This window comes from Phyllobates terribilis, unplaced genomic scaffold (genome assembly GCF_046119375.1).
Source record: "Phyllobates terribilis strain yellow unplaced genomic scaffold, ASM4611937v1 Scaffold_7__3_contigs__length_470593459, whole genome shotgun sequence".
Lineage (NCBI taxonomy): Eukaryota > Metazoa > Chordata > Amphibia > Anura > Dendrobatidae > Phyllobates > Phyllobates terribilis.
The window spans coordinates 235,536,558-235,551,024 of record NW_027362767.1 but is presented as its reverse complement, the minus strand read 5'-3'; positions in this window follow the sequence as shown (position 1 = coordinate 235,551,024).

Here is a 14,467-nt window from a genome sequence, read left to right as displayed (position 1 = left end):
ACTTTTTAATTTAACCCATTAATGAAGAGGAGACAACCCCTTTAAGAATGATAGAAATTGAGATTCAAGTAAAATGCTGCCCTCTTGTGGAAAATATTAAGAATAGCAATCTGCAGTGTCAGAGGAGGGACGTCAGATCCGCTAGAATCAAACTCCAATGTGAGCGGAAACTTTTCTGTCTAAGATGTATTAATAGTAGTCTTATGGAATCTATCACAGGTAATAAGATAGATGATGGGGAACTAGTTTTAGGAGAATCTGTCAGCAGACAGACCCTTTTAAGAAGAACATTTTTACCTTTGTTTGACAAGTTTTAAAATGTATCATCATGATGTACATGTGACGTATGTGGAAAAAATGCTGCAAAGTAAGAAGCTTCCAAAAATAGAAGTTAATCGCTTATTTTTAAAATGCAAAAAAATAAATGAAGAAAATAGAAATATAAATCCCATCAATATTTGGTGACCGCTCTTTGCCTCATCACTTCTTCTAGGTACTTGCACTGCTTTTGAAGGATCTCAGCAGGAGGTTGTTCCAAACATCTTGGAGAACTGACCACAGATCTGTGGGTGCCGCTTGTCCAAATCCTTCTGTGTCTTCCTGTGATCCCAGACAGACTGGATGATGTGAGATCAGGGCTCTGTGGGGATCAGATCATCACTCCTCGTTCTTCTTCACGCTGAAGATATTTCTTGATGACACTGGCTGGATGTTTGGGGTCGTTTTCCGGCTGCAGAATAAATTTGGAGCCGATCAGATGCCTCCTGATGCTGATAGATGATAGATAAGTATCTGCCTGTATTTCTCAGCATTGAGGGCACCATTAATCCTGACCAAATCTCCAATGCCATTTGCTGAATCGCAGCCCAAACTTACAAGGTTTCTCCACCATCTTCACTGGTCCTCCTGACTCTCATTATTGTGCCGCTCTCCAAAGAACAAATTTCCTTCCCTTAGAGCCAAATGTTTCCCAAATATATCATCTACAGTGATCAGTGTTGTCCATTTCTTAGAGTCCTCAATGCTGAGAAGTACAGACAGATACTTATCCTTCATGTATCACCATCAGGGAGGTGTCTGATTTTCTCCAAATTTATTCTGCAGCTGGGCAATGACTCCAAACATCCAACCAATGTCATTAAGAACAAGGAGTCCTGGAAGTGATGATCCGGTCCCCACAGAGCACTGATCTCACATCATCCAGTCTGTTTGGGATTACATGAAGACAGAAGGATTTGCACAGGTGACATCAACAGAAAATCTGTGGTTAGTTCTCCAAGATGTTAGGAACAACCTCCTGCCTAGTTCCTTCAAAAACTTTGTCTATATTATTTTCTGGTTTCACACCCCATCTCTCCTTCACAAACTTAACCCAAATATATCTGATAGATGTTTGAGGTGTAGGTGCAACAGAGGAAGACACAGCTCACATCTTCTGGTCTTGTGCTTTAATCAAACCTTACTGGATAAAGGTCAAATACCTTATTTTAAAGGTAATGGATATATGGATTATATTGGCTGCTTCTTCACTTTCTGACAGCTGCAAAGTGTTTAATAGCAAAGAGTTGGAAAAGGCTCTAAATCCTATCATTGATGGACCTATACTTGTGCAATAAAGATGTTAGAAACATGGAGTTTCTCACATCCATGCTTCAAATTAAGTTATAAGACGCCCCCATTACTAACCCCATAGTAAAGGTTTGGAAATAAGCCTGAAAAAAATCCTTTATTTGAAATAAAAGTCCACACGGTTTTAAATATTTATTTAAAAATAAAAAATACAGTATACTCACCTAATGCCTAATCCCCTGAAGCCATTGTCCCCTGTAAAAAAACAGAAATTAAAAAGCAACCATATACACACCTAACGCCTAATTCATTTGAAGCCTTTGTCACCTGAAAATAACAAAAATAAAAAAAACCAAATCCCTCACCTGTCTGACGTGATGATGACATAATCCAGAGTGTCCCATGGCAATCGGATCATTTGCAGAACAGTCACATCAGCAGTCACTGATGTAACTGCTCTATATGACAACAGGCTGACACTGACACAGGAGTGTAATCGCTCCCGCAGTGTATAGCGCTGAGCTGCCATGATGAAGACAGCCGTAGCTGTCGAAACGCGTAGGATTGCCCTTTGACCCAGCACAGGAGGCACCAACCAGGCCTCCGTAGCATCAGTACGCTGCGTACCACGTGACTGCTCGTCACGTCGCTTCTCTCGCGCGCTTTCTCCTGGAGCGCGCCTTTTCCTCTCTCCTCCTCTCCCCTTCCCGCTACCCGGAACAGCGAACACGCGGCAGTCACCGGCCGGGACTCCGCATTCGCCCCGGACCACTGACACCACCCGACATCGCGGGACAACGTACTGTAAGTAGATTCGGGCCACGGCCCCACCGCACACCACAGCCTTACAGTGACCACAATCCATCTCCTCCCAGCAGCACCTGCAGTTCCACTCTACCCCCTAGCAACCGGGCAAAGTACTATCAACCACAGCCTCCTGCTGTACTATCCTGCTGCCATCCAGACCATTTTCTAGGTACTCCAACTATACAATAACGACTAATGACCAACTTGCCAGCTCTATTTACCCTTTTTGCTGATCCTATTTAGTCCACTAGACGCTGACGACCTCTAGCTCAGCCAGAGCCTCCTGATGCAGCTGTAGCCCCGTACTTTACCTATCTCAGGCTAACAGTATCAGAAACTTCGACCTACTTGAGACATCACTCAGACCAGTCACCACATCCTATACTAGCTACCTGGCAGGTAATTATAACTTTATACCATTATATAAAGCATCCACTGTGTTAAACTTGGTTATACTGCCAAGACTGACACTACTAATCACTTACTTATCGCTAACTTACTTTTAGAACCAGAGCCTCCTGCTATATGGTAGTGTACTAGACACTGACCTGTCTGGCCCATCCAGAGCCTCCTGGTGCAGCCTAAACCAGTTACTGAACCCATCTAAGGGGACAATATTTACAAGTCAAACTTAACTTTTCCTGAATTCCCTCTTGGAGATTCTTTGGACACCTCCTGCCATTTTCCGGCATTACAGGTACCTACTCTATTTAACCCAGGCAATAGCCTGTACTATCGCTACTATATTCCTAATATTATCCTTTTTCCTTCAGTACGATCTAGATTCATTTCCATCCTACTGGCACCACTACCCAAGGAGGATCGTCCCACCTGTAACTATAACTACGAAGTCTACCTCCTACTCCACCTTCACAGGTACACCTACTAGACCAACCAGTCAATCGTGCATCACCCATTATTCTTCTATTCAGACATCTCCTTTATTGTCCCTCCTAGATCCACTTCCAGAAACAACCCCACTGGATACCCTGCGTACCCTCTACTACCTGCTGATTGCCGCATCAATAGCAGGTAATTTTACAATTTTATAATTTTACAACTATAATTTTAGAATTTCATAACCGTTGACTCAGTGGGACCCCACGGGACAACTATATCCACTAAACTATTACCCCTTCTCCCCTTCTCTTGCTATAGGCACTACGAGAGTCCCTACCTACAAACAGGCCCAGCCGATCTAACCCACCCGTCGCATCTGAGAAGGAAGATTTATTTCTTCATATAATTAGCTTGGTGCATTCTAAAGAAATTTGTACATTAATCTGAGTGATACCTATCACCCTTTTTTTTATATATCTTTGTCCTCACCCTCATATATTTTATATTTTATTTGATATTTTATATCTTCTCAATAAAAGTTTTAAATTATCCACCTCTGGCTTTCTTTCTCCAAACCCACTACCATTAGCGCGAATTTACACATATTACTTTAACCTTACCTTAACTTGGACACCGGTGGTTCCCTGTCCACTAATTCGCTGCTTTGCTAGTGTTTAGCCGGTAGCGCCTCCTAAACCCACTATTACCTCTATATCTGATAGATGTTTGAGGTGTAGGTGCAACAGAGGAAGACACAGCTCACATCTTCTGGTCTTGTGCTTTAATCAAACCTTACTGGATAAAGGTCAAATACCTTATTTTAAAGGTAATGGATATATGGATTATATTGGCTGCTTCTTCACTTTCTGACAGCTGCAAAGTGTTTAATAGCAAAGAGTTGGAAAAGGCTCTAAATCCTATCATTGATGGACCTATACTTGTGCAATAAAGATGTTAGAAACATGGAGTTTCTCACATCCATGCTTCAAATTAAGTTATAAGACGCCCCCATTACTAACCCCATAGTAAAGGTTTGGAAATAAGCCTGAAAAAAATCCTTTATTTGAAATAAAAGTCCACACGGTTTTAAATATTTATTTAAGAATAAAAAACACAGTATACTCACCTAACGCCTAATCCCCTGAAGCACTTGTCCCCTGTAAAAAAACAGAAAATAAAAAGCAACCATATACACACCTAACGCCTAATTCATTTGAAGCCTTTGTCACCTGAAAATAACAAAAATAAAAAAAAACATATCCCTCACCTGTCTGACGTGATGATGACATAATTCAGAGTGTCCCACGGCAATCGGATCATTTGCAGAACAGTCACATCAGCAGTCACTGATGTAACTGCTCTATATGACAACAGGCTGACACTGACACAGGAGTGTAATCGCTCCCGCAGTGTATAGCGCTGAGCTGCCATGAGAGAGGTCACACGAGTTCATCAACTGATGAGCCCCGGTGGCCTCTCTTACTGCACCACCATGGTGCAATAAGTGAGATCACTGGAGCTCCTCAGCTGATCATCTGCTGATGAACTCGTGTGACCTCTCTCACGGCAGCTCAGGGCTATACACTGCAGGAGCGATTACGCTCCTGTCAGTGTATTGCCAGCTGCCAGGTAGAGAAGTCACATCTCTCGATGTGACTGTCCTACAAATGATCCGATCGCCGTGGGACAATCAGTATTACGTGGATTACGGCTGACAGGTGAGAGAAATGGTGGTTTATTATTTTTTACAGGTGACATGGGCATTGGGGATTAGGGTTAAGGTGAGTAAATGGTGTTTTTATTTTGTTTTTTTTACAGGTGACATGGGCATCGGGGATTTGGTGTTAGGTGAGTATAATGTGTTTTTTAATTTTTATTTCCATATTTAATTATTTATTTCAACTTTTTTTTTCTTGACCAAGGGTCACAGGTACCGGCTGATAAGAGACTACTCCTCCCATCAGTGGCGCCTGCTCTCACTATTAACAGTGACAGCAGCCGTAGGTTGATGGGAGTAGTAGTCTCTCATCAGCCGATGCCTGTGACCCGCGGTCAATTCTTTGTGCATTTTTGCCACTTTTTTGACCCATTGACTTCAATTGAGTTAGTCAAATCCACAGCAAAAGTCTGCATCAAAGCCGCAAATATTTTTACACATGCATTTTTGCTGCGCAGCAAAAAACGCACAAAGAATTGACATGCTACAGATTTAAACGCACTACAAAAACTCAAAGGAAAATTACTGATCATGTGCACAGCACTTCAGGATTCTCAATTGATTAGCTGGCAGAAGGATTCCTTAGCGTTTTTGGCTCAATTCGGCTTGGAAAAAGCATAGCAAAACGCACCAAAAACGTACCGTGTGCACACAGCCTGAAGGGAACCTGTCACCAGGTTTTCCCAAAGTAAACTACGGCCACCACCTTTATGCCTCTTTTTCAGCAGTCCGGAATCCTTTCTACAACGTCCTATGTCATCCACACATTGCCCCCAATCTCTCTCCTGCGCGGGCGTTCTTCGCTTTGCCCTTTTTCTACACCTGCCTAAAAGCTTTTGCACCGTACTGTCCGTCACTCCATTTATCACCAGCCACATAGTGGTCTCTTCACTTTTACTGATCCTAGTAGTGCTGGTGCCAGAATTAGAAGCTCTTATTAAAAGACAATTGCTGCCATCTAGTGGAAAAAGTTAGGAATCGCACTAGTAATTTATAGTACGGCTGAACTGACATCATAAATTACTTGCCATTATGGAAATGATGAAAATAATAAACTCCATTTACCATAAAAAAAAAAAATTGTGTAGACTTTATAACATATGTTTATATGCCACTGGCTTAGAGATAAAGTGCGTCCACATCAGAAATATCTAGATCCCATATGGGGAAAAATGTCAAAACCCCTTTGCTTCTTATTATTCCCAACAACCTCCTTTTACGTACAGTTTTCTTGATAGCCTGTATCATCCATAGTATATGTTTATGGGGTCCATATGGGAGGACAATGAAGTTGGTAAGTAGTGGGGAAGAGGGGCACCATACTGTAAGGGGATCATATTTTTTGTTGGAGGCACTGTGAGGGCACTCTTGGGGTATCAAAATGTACAGGGGGCACTGTGTTGGGACATCATAATGTGTGGAGGTGCTATGGGGAATCATAACATGTGGAGAGCACCATACTGTGCAGGTGGCACTGTGGTGCATCATACTGTTGTTGTGGGGGATCTGTAATGCATCATACTGTGTTGGGGGCACTGTGGTGCATCATACTGTTGTCTTGGGGGAACTTTGATGCATAATACTGTATAGGGGGCACTGTGGTGCATCATACTGTTGTCTTGTGGGAATTGTGAGGCATCATACTGTGTTGGAGGTACTGTGGTGCATCATACTGTGTTGGGGACACTGTGGTGCATCATATTGTGTTGGGGACACTGTGGTGCATCTTACTGTTGTCTTGTGGGAACTGTGAGACATCATACTGTGTTAGGAGCACTATGGTGCATCATACTGTGTTGGGCACAGTGTGGTGCATAATACTGTGTTGGGGCATTGTGGTGTATCATACTGTTGTCTTGGGGGAACTCTAAGGCATCATACTGTGTTGGGGGCATTGTGGTGCATCATACTGTGTTGGGCACAGTGTGGTGCATCATACTGTGTTGGGACATTGTGAGGCATCATACTGTGTTGGGGGCACTGTGGTGCATCATACTGTGCTGAGGCATTGTGGTGCATCATACTGTGTAGGGGGCACTGTTGTGCATCATACTATGTAGGGGGCACTGTGAGGCATCATACTGTGTTGGTGGCACTGTGGTGCATCATACTGTGTTGGGGGCACTGTGGTGCATCATACTGTGTTGGAGCACTGTGGTGCATCATACTGTGTAGGTGTCACGCTGGGTACGGGGAGGCAGGAAAAGGGAAGGGCGCCCTACCAACAAGTAGGGAATGGGGGAGTGGAGACCCCTACACAGCTCAAACGAAAAAACCCTGTCTTTCCTATGGACCTTATATACTGTAGATTCTGCACCTATCGCCGAGCAGGAAACCTGGCCATAGCTGACCCTAAAGCTAGGCCCTAGGTAGGGAGCGGGAGCAGTGAGCACTAGTCAGCCCCACTGCAAACTAAAGTATACACAAGGGAAATGAACAATGGAATACACTTAGCTTCAAGATAACACCTGAGAGCACATGGCAACAATCCACGAAGGAACTCCAACTACTAGAATTCCAGGCCTGAATAGATAAGAACCACTCTATCACCAGCAACTCTCTGGAGAAACTGAGTGTATTTAAGGATACAGCAAGGGCGTGCTAATTAGCAACAGAAGATGAGGATCATTGCTGAGTCCTAAAGGTAGACTCCCTAAGCAAGGAGAGGATCACCGCTGGGTCCTAAAGGGAGAGGGATCATCAAGATGTTTGCAAGGCCAAATGCAGCAACCTTCTACAGCCGGACTCTGTCAAACCTGACACACCCATGACACATAGCTCCCAACCGTCCCGGTTTCCGCGGGACTGTCCCTCTTTGAGGGCTCAGTCCCGCGTTCCGTCACGGCTCAGCTGTTCTTCCGGCTGTGGAGGGTGGTGGGACTGGTTATGGCAGTGGTGCAGCGGGCACAGGTAGTAACTGGCTGCTGCAGCTACCATGTGTGCCCGCTGCTAAAGAAAATGAATATTCACTCCTCTTCAAGCCCGTGGGAGTGGAGAGGTGTGAATATTCATTCTCCTTAGTAGCGCACACTGTCAATCGCAGTCGCCGGCTTCCTTCTGCGGCTCCGCGATCCTGTGTGCCCGCTATTAGAGAGAATGAATATTCACTCTTCTCCACTCTCATGGGCATGGAGAAGAGTGAATAAACATTTTCTTTAGTAGTGGGCACAGAGGATCGCAGAGCCGCAGCAGGAGCGTGGCCGCTGCTGTGTGCACTATTAAGGAGAATGACTATTCACTCCTCTCCACGCCCATAGTCCCGGCCTGGAGAGGAGTGAATATCCCTGCAGCTCACCTCGGCATCTGAGGGCGCATGGTAGTGACGTCATGCACTGCTCAGATGCTGACATGAGCTGTTGGCAGACAGGACACAGCGCTGGAACAGAGCAGAGGGGAGGAAGGAAGGTGGGTATAATTGTTTATTTTTTTCATGTGTGCAGTGATGGGGGGCCCTGTATATCAGGATTGGGGATGAGGGGGCCATGCATACTAGGACTGCGTCTGAGGGGGCCATGCATACCAGGATTGGGTCTGAGGGGGCCATGCATACCAGGATTGGGGGATGAGGAGGCTATGCATACCAGGATTAGGTAGGAGGGGGCCATGCATACCAGGATTGGGTCTGAGTGGGTCATGCATACCAGGATTGGGTCTGAGGGGGCCATGCATACCAGGATTGGGTCTGAGGGAGCCATGCATACCAGGATTGGTTCTGAGGGGGCCATGCATACCAGGATTAGGTAGCAGGGGGCCATGCATACCAGGATTGGGTCTGAGGGGGCCATGCATACCAGGATTGGGTCTTAGGAGGCCATGCATACCAGGATTCGGTCTGAGGGGGCCATGCATACCAGGAATAGGTTGGAGGGGGCCATGCATACCAGGATTGGGTCTGAGGGGGCCATGCATACCAGGATTGGGTCTGAAGAGGCCATGCATACCAGGATTGGGTCTGAGGGGGCCATGCATACCAGGATTGAGTCTGAGGGGGCCATGCATACCAGGATTGGGTCTGTAGAGGCCATGCATACCAGGATTGGGTCTGAGGGGGCCATGCATATCAGGATTGGGGATGAGAGGGCCATGCATACCATGAATGGGTATGAGGGCCGTCTGCTGAATGCCCCTCATTACCAGTGCCCCTCTGACAACTCCTCCTGCCAGGGGAGAAAGAAATGGTAAATGGGCATGGATTGGGGTGTGACCAGGGACATGGCCAAAATTTGCAGCGGCGCGCTAAGCGCGCCACATGATCTGTCTCTCTTTCTCTTCTTCAAAAGTTGGGAGGTATGAATAACAGTAGGGGGCACTGTGAGGCATCATACTGTATTGTAGGCACTAGTGTGCATCATACTGTGTTGTGGGCATTGTAGAGGAATCGTAGTGTATGTAGGGGGCACTGTCACTGTGGGGCATCAAACTATGTATGTGAGGCACTGTGGAGGCATTATTATGGAAGTCATCATACTATGGGGGCATCATACTGTATGTGGACCATAAATGGTACTTCACTACTGGCCCCATTTTGTGTGTGGGAGCACATAAAGAACCAGTTGAGATTGGAGTTGTGTCTTAACATTTCTTTTTTCCCCTACTGCAGACAGGGCAGAGGGGAGAGGCTCCTGCTGCCGAAAGTTATGTTACAGTCTCACACAGGTTAGTGATGAGGAATGGGGACATTGTTGAGCTCTTGGGACACGTGGTGAAGATTTCATTTATATATATTTATTTATATATATTTGTGTTTTGTAGCATATTCCATCACTTTGTAATCAATGAGTTTTCGACTACCTTAAAATGAGAGACGCACAGTGTATCCCTGCAGTGCAGTGCCAAACCAGCATCTTCATGCTAACAGTGAGACCGCCACCAATCAGAAAGTGATCTCACAGCTGAGCATTAAGAAATCATTTTCTGACCCTTTAAATGAGTATTATTTGGACACAGATCATTTGTGCACTATATGGTGGTATCATGTGGGTTGCGTATATGACAATATTATCTTTAGCTTTTATTATGTGGGTTGAAATTCTGTACAACCCCCCCCCCACCCGTCCCTGTCTATACAGTGGTCACTCTACACCACAGGGACGTAACTATAGTGAGTGCTGCGCTTGCATTTGCATCCAGACCCTGGAGCCAAGAAATGGTCCCTTTGGCCCATATTGTCATGGGTGTGACAGGTGTAATAGACAGTTGCTCTGAATCTGGCTGTAGAAGGCCACTGCGCTTGACATTACAGACGCCTTCTTAATCCTTATTCCTTTAGGACCCAGCGGCGACCTCTCTCCTGCTGCTGATTGACACACCGTTTCCTGGAAGTTAAAACACTCAGTTTGCTCCAGGTAATTGCCGGTGATACTTCTATGAACCTTTGTGCAGGCTTAAAGCACTAGCAGTCGGCTAGCTTCTTCTCTGGTGCCCTTGGAGGACAGTTGGCGTTTCTCCTCTGGTGTCTACTCAAGCTAAGTTTATCCCCTTTGTTTGTCTACCTTGTTGTCTTTAGTTTGTAGTGGGGCCTGACCAGTGCTCACCCCTCCCCCTCTAGAGCCAAGCTCTAGGGTCATCCAGGGTTTAGGGTCTTGCTCGGCAATAGGTGTGGAACCTATATAGGGATGGTAGAGTAGGCACGGTGATATTAGATCTGCCTAGGGGTCTCCACTCCCCCCTTTCCCTAGTGTTTGGGCTTCCTCCCCTTCTTCCCTTCGTGTTGCACTTAGTCTTTCCCTCACCTTACGTGACACATATAAGACCAATACTATTAATAGGAGATGTAGCCATGGGGCCCATGAGCTTCACGTTGCACCACTGTTCCCCGCCAACACTGGTTGGACATGTAGTGAAATAATCTCTTTATTTCTATAAAGTTTATTTCTACTTCATTTTTTTTTTTTTGCAAAATGGAAAACGTGTGCAGGTTTGGAGCTTTTTCTGAATCCATCAAGATGTATATATTTTTGTGCAAATCATTGGATCAATCGATCATCAAATTCACCTCCCCGGGTGACACTCTGCCTGTTTCCAGGAAAACCTCAAGTATTTGGAGTCTACTAAACTTACGCAGATGTTGGCATCTGTTGGATGAAGCAAACTCCTTAACTACTGGAACACCTAAAATACATTTTGACACAACGTCTTTCCCGGGTTCCATGGCAGCTCATAGGTTCTAGAGATATAAAATAGTAATAAATTTGGAATAATCAGAACTGAAGGCAGTGATGACACCATCAATTTCCCAGGATACAAACAACATGAAAACCCTTAAACATTGAAATTATTTTTATTCCATGAAAGCAAAACACTTCCCGGCAGATGTTCCCGTCTGTTCTGTGTTTTCGGCGGTTGACCCGTAAGACATCATATTTGTAGCTCTGTTTATGCCGTCTTCCTCCATATTCACTGACAGACGGCACCTCTGATTTCCATTTCACAAGAAGTATGCTTTGATGTGCGGAAGACTCACACTTGAAGGCTCCGCAGGACCCAATGTGGTCATTGCTTGTGCATTTTTCTGCTTTCGTAAATTGTTTCCAAACAGATTTATGTCTCGAAAGAGATAAAAAAAAACTGGATCCACATGAAATTCCCAATGGGCATCCTTAAGTACATCCATGTCCTTAAGATGAGGCATAATCCAGGAAGGCAACACAATCTTTTGTAGGGTTGCATCAGATTATCATGGGGGGTGTAGAGATTTCGAGAAGTCAAGTGACCAGTTGCTTCTGGATACATAATTGTCAGCACAAAGTCCACCATCAGCATCCTCCAGTTCCATCATGACTCTGACTTTACCAAGGTTGTCCGACTAAAACAACTAGGTGATAACTTGCTCAACAGTGGGGGTCTGACTGCCGAGTAGTAGAAGGGAGATTTTTTTACCCCCAATGGAGAACTTTTACCCTGATTACAAATTGGAGCAGCAGGTTGGACGCCCAAACTCTGCTCCATGGGGCTGCCAGAAAAAGACAACAACCCTGTAGGGAGTGAATACAACGGAGGTCGAGCATTCAATTCTAACAGGGATAAAAGTTCTCCGCTCTGCAGATCAGTGCCAGTCCCAGCAGTCGGACCCCCAGGGATCAACAAGTTATTACTTATCCCATGGATAAGTGATAACTTATTTTCACTGGACAACCCCTTTAAGTCATGAAGAACAATAAAAGCAGTGAAGGTTGCTGTCATGGACTCTTAGGAGGACAATGTAGACATCATCTCCTTTCCTATCTTTTGTCTACAACCTTCCAGTGATTTTCATTTGGCCAATGACTTCTGCTTATCATGTTCTCTCACTCACAATTACAAGACTTCTCTTGTGCTGCACTCATCCTTGTGGGTTACTTTACACCATTATTACTGGATTAGAACCTGTACCAGCAAATTCAATGATCATATTAATCAGAACCTTCTAATTTTATTAACCAATCTGCTGTTGATGTTGCCCAATTCCAAAATTTGGTTTGGGGGTCTCATAATTACTCAATTTATCCATAACCATGAGGCTTATTACTTCTACTTCTTGGTCCACCATATAGTTTCAGATTTCTTGTTCCGGTAACATAACCTTCCATAGAACAGCAAGACCGGCTAATTCGAAGAACGTACATTTATGACCAAGTCCATCTGTACTAGTGATGCTCCCAGAAATAGTAACTGTTGATCGGCTGCCAGTCGTAGTTGGCTGTCCTGCTGAACAGTGACAAGTCATGTAAGCCCAGGGGTGCTGGTATACTTACTCTCCTCATTCCCCTAAAGCGCCAGGTGCCTCCACTATCGATCCTGATGTAGTCCAGGGTCAAAACATAGTATATAAAAGAGCACATGGCGTCAGGACTACTAAGAGTCATAATGGAAAGTATATGTAGGGGATCTGATTATTTTTCTCTGCGCTGATCAATTTAGGGACCTGGTAGGGTGCCTGATCAATTTAGTCGATCTAGTCTAGGATTTGGATTTAATTAGAATTCTGATATAGGGTGTGAACTAATTTAAATGTGAAAAAGAAGCAATCAGCGATCCAATAGTATAAAAGACAAAAAATGGTTGAACACAACAGCACAAAAATTAAGAAGGCAGAAAAGAAATATCCACTACGCTCCCAGGTAACATGTTTCAGACCTGCATGGTCCTTTGTCAAGACAGAGGTTTGACAAAGGACCATGAAGGTCTGAAACATGTTGCCTGGGAGCGTAGTGGACATTTCTTTTCTGCCTTTTTAATTTTTGTGCTGTTGTGTTTAACCCTTCTTTTGTGCCTTTTATACTATTGGATCAATAAAGCAATTCTTTTAAGACGATGTGAGTGCCGGCTATCGTGTGAACTAATTTAGCGGGTCGAGTATAGGGTTTGGATATATTTAGGATTCCGAAATGGGGGTTTGAGTTACTTTTGGACTCTGGTCTGGGGACCATATTTGGGTTGGTATAAAGGCTGAGGATTGACCTCAAAAGTGAGGGTCCAAAGAGGTCCAGAGGGGCACTCTCTTTTGTTTAGGTTCACACTACCAGAAGAAACTGGCCAGTTTAGGAACATTCTTCCAGCAGATGTCTGCAGAGAAATGCTGCAATGGTATATGCACATCACACACATCTTCTTTATGACCTTAATGGCATTCTGACACATCTGGATGTAGAGGAGGCGAATTCTCACTGATAAAACATGTGGCTTTGGCTGTGATATACAGTTCATGTGCTGCTCATGGCTAATCTTCAGTTTTCAATGTGTCATAAATCTTATAAGCCTGGGGGACTCGCACCGACACAACAAAACAGTTTTACATGCACACTTGCCCTTGCCAACATAGCCACATTTCTTCGACACCATGGCTCGGTCAGCTTTTTTTTTCTAAAAACAGCACCACTCTTTTCCATAGGCGGTCTTTGGTATTGCAGCTCAGCACCATTCATTTAATCAAATCTAAAACCTTAAAGCAACAAGACACAAGAAACCTCTTATCCTTCATTGGAACATAAGCACTGTATATTGATAGGGGGTGTCTGCTTTTTATTTCCCTTGTTAGAAAATCCCCTCTAAATATAAGATTATTGGGTTTCCAAAATCTGAAGTTGTAGGAGAGTTACAGTGGAAGGCACGCAAGCCACATAACCACCGAGGGCAAGCGTGCCAATTAATATCATATGGGTAGGATTCATTTTCATTGGGGGTTTCTTCACCACACTGAGAAAACCCCTTGACAAAGTGCGAAACCCGAATTGTTATTTATGCTTTTTTTAAAATCTTTTATTATATTTACTATTTGTGAGTATAGTTTGATAATTGTTTCTACTTACATTTTTATTAGGATTAGGCAAAATATATATACTATATTTAAATACCATATAGCAGTGCAGATGCCTATCAATATTACGGATACATGTTTGTTATTACGCTCCTACTCTAAATGTCTGCTTATGTGTAATATGTTTTCATGGTACATTTTTATTAAATATATGACTAAATATCTTTTTAAGAAACCTTCAATGAATAATATATTTTTACTAACCTAAGTGTGGTACATTACTTGTGGGATGTATAATG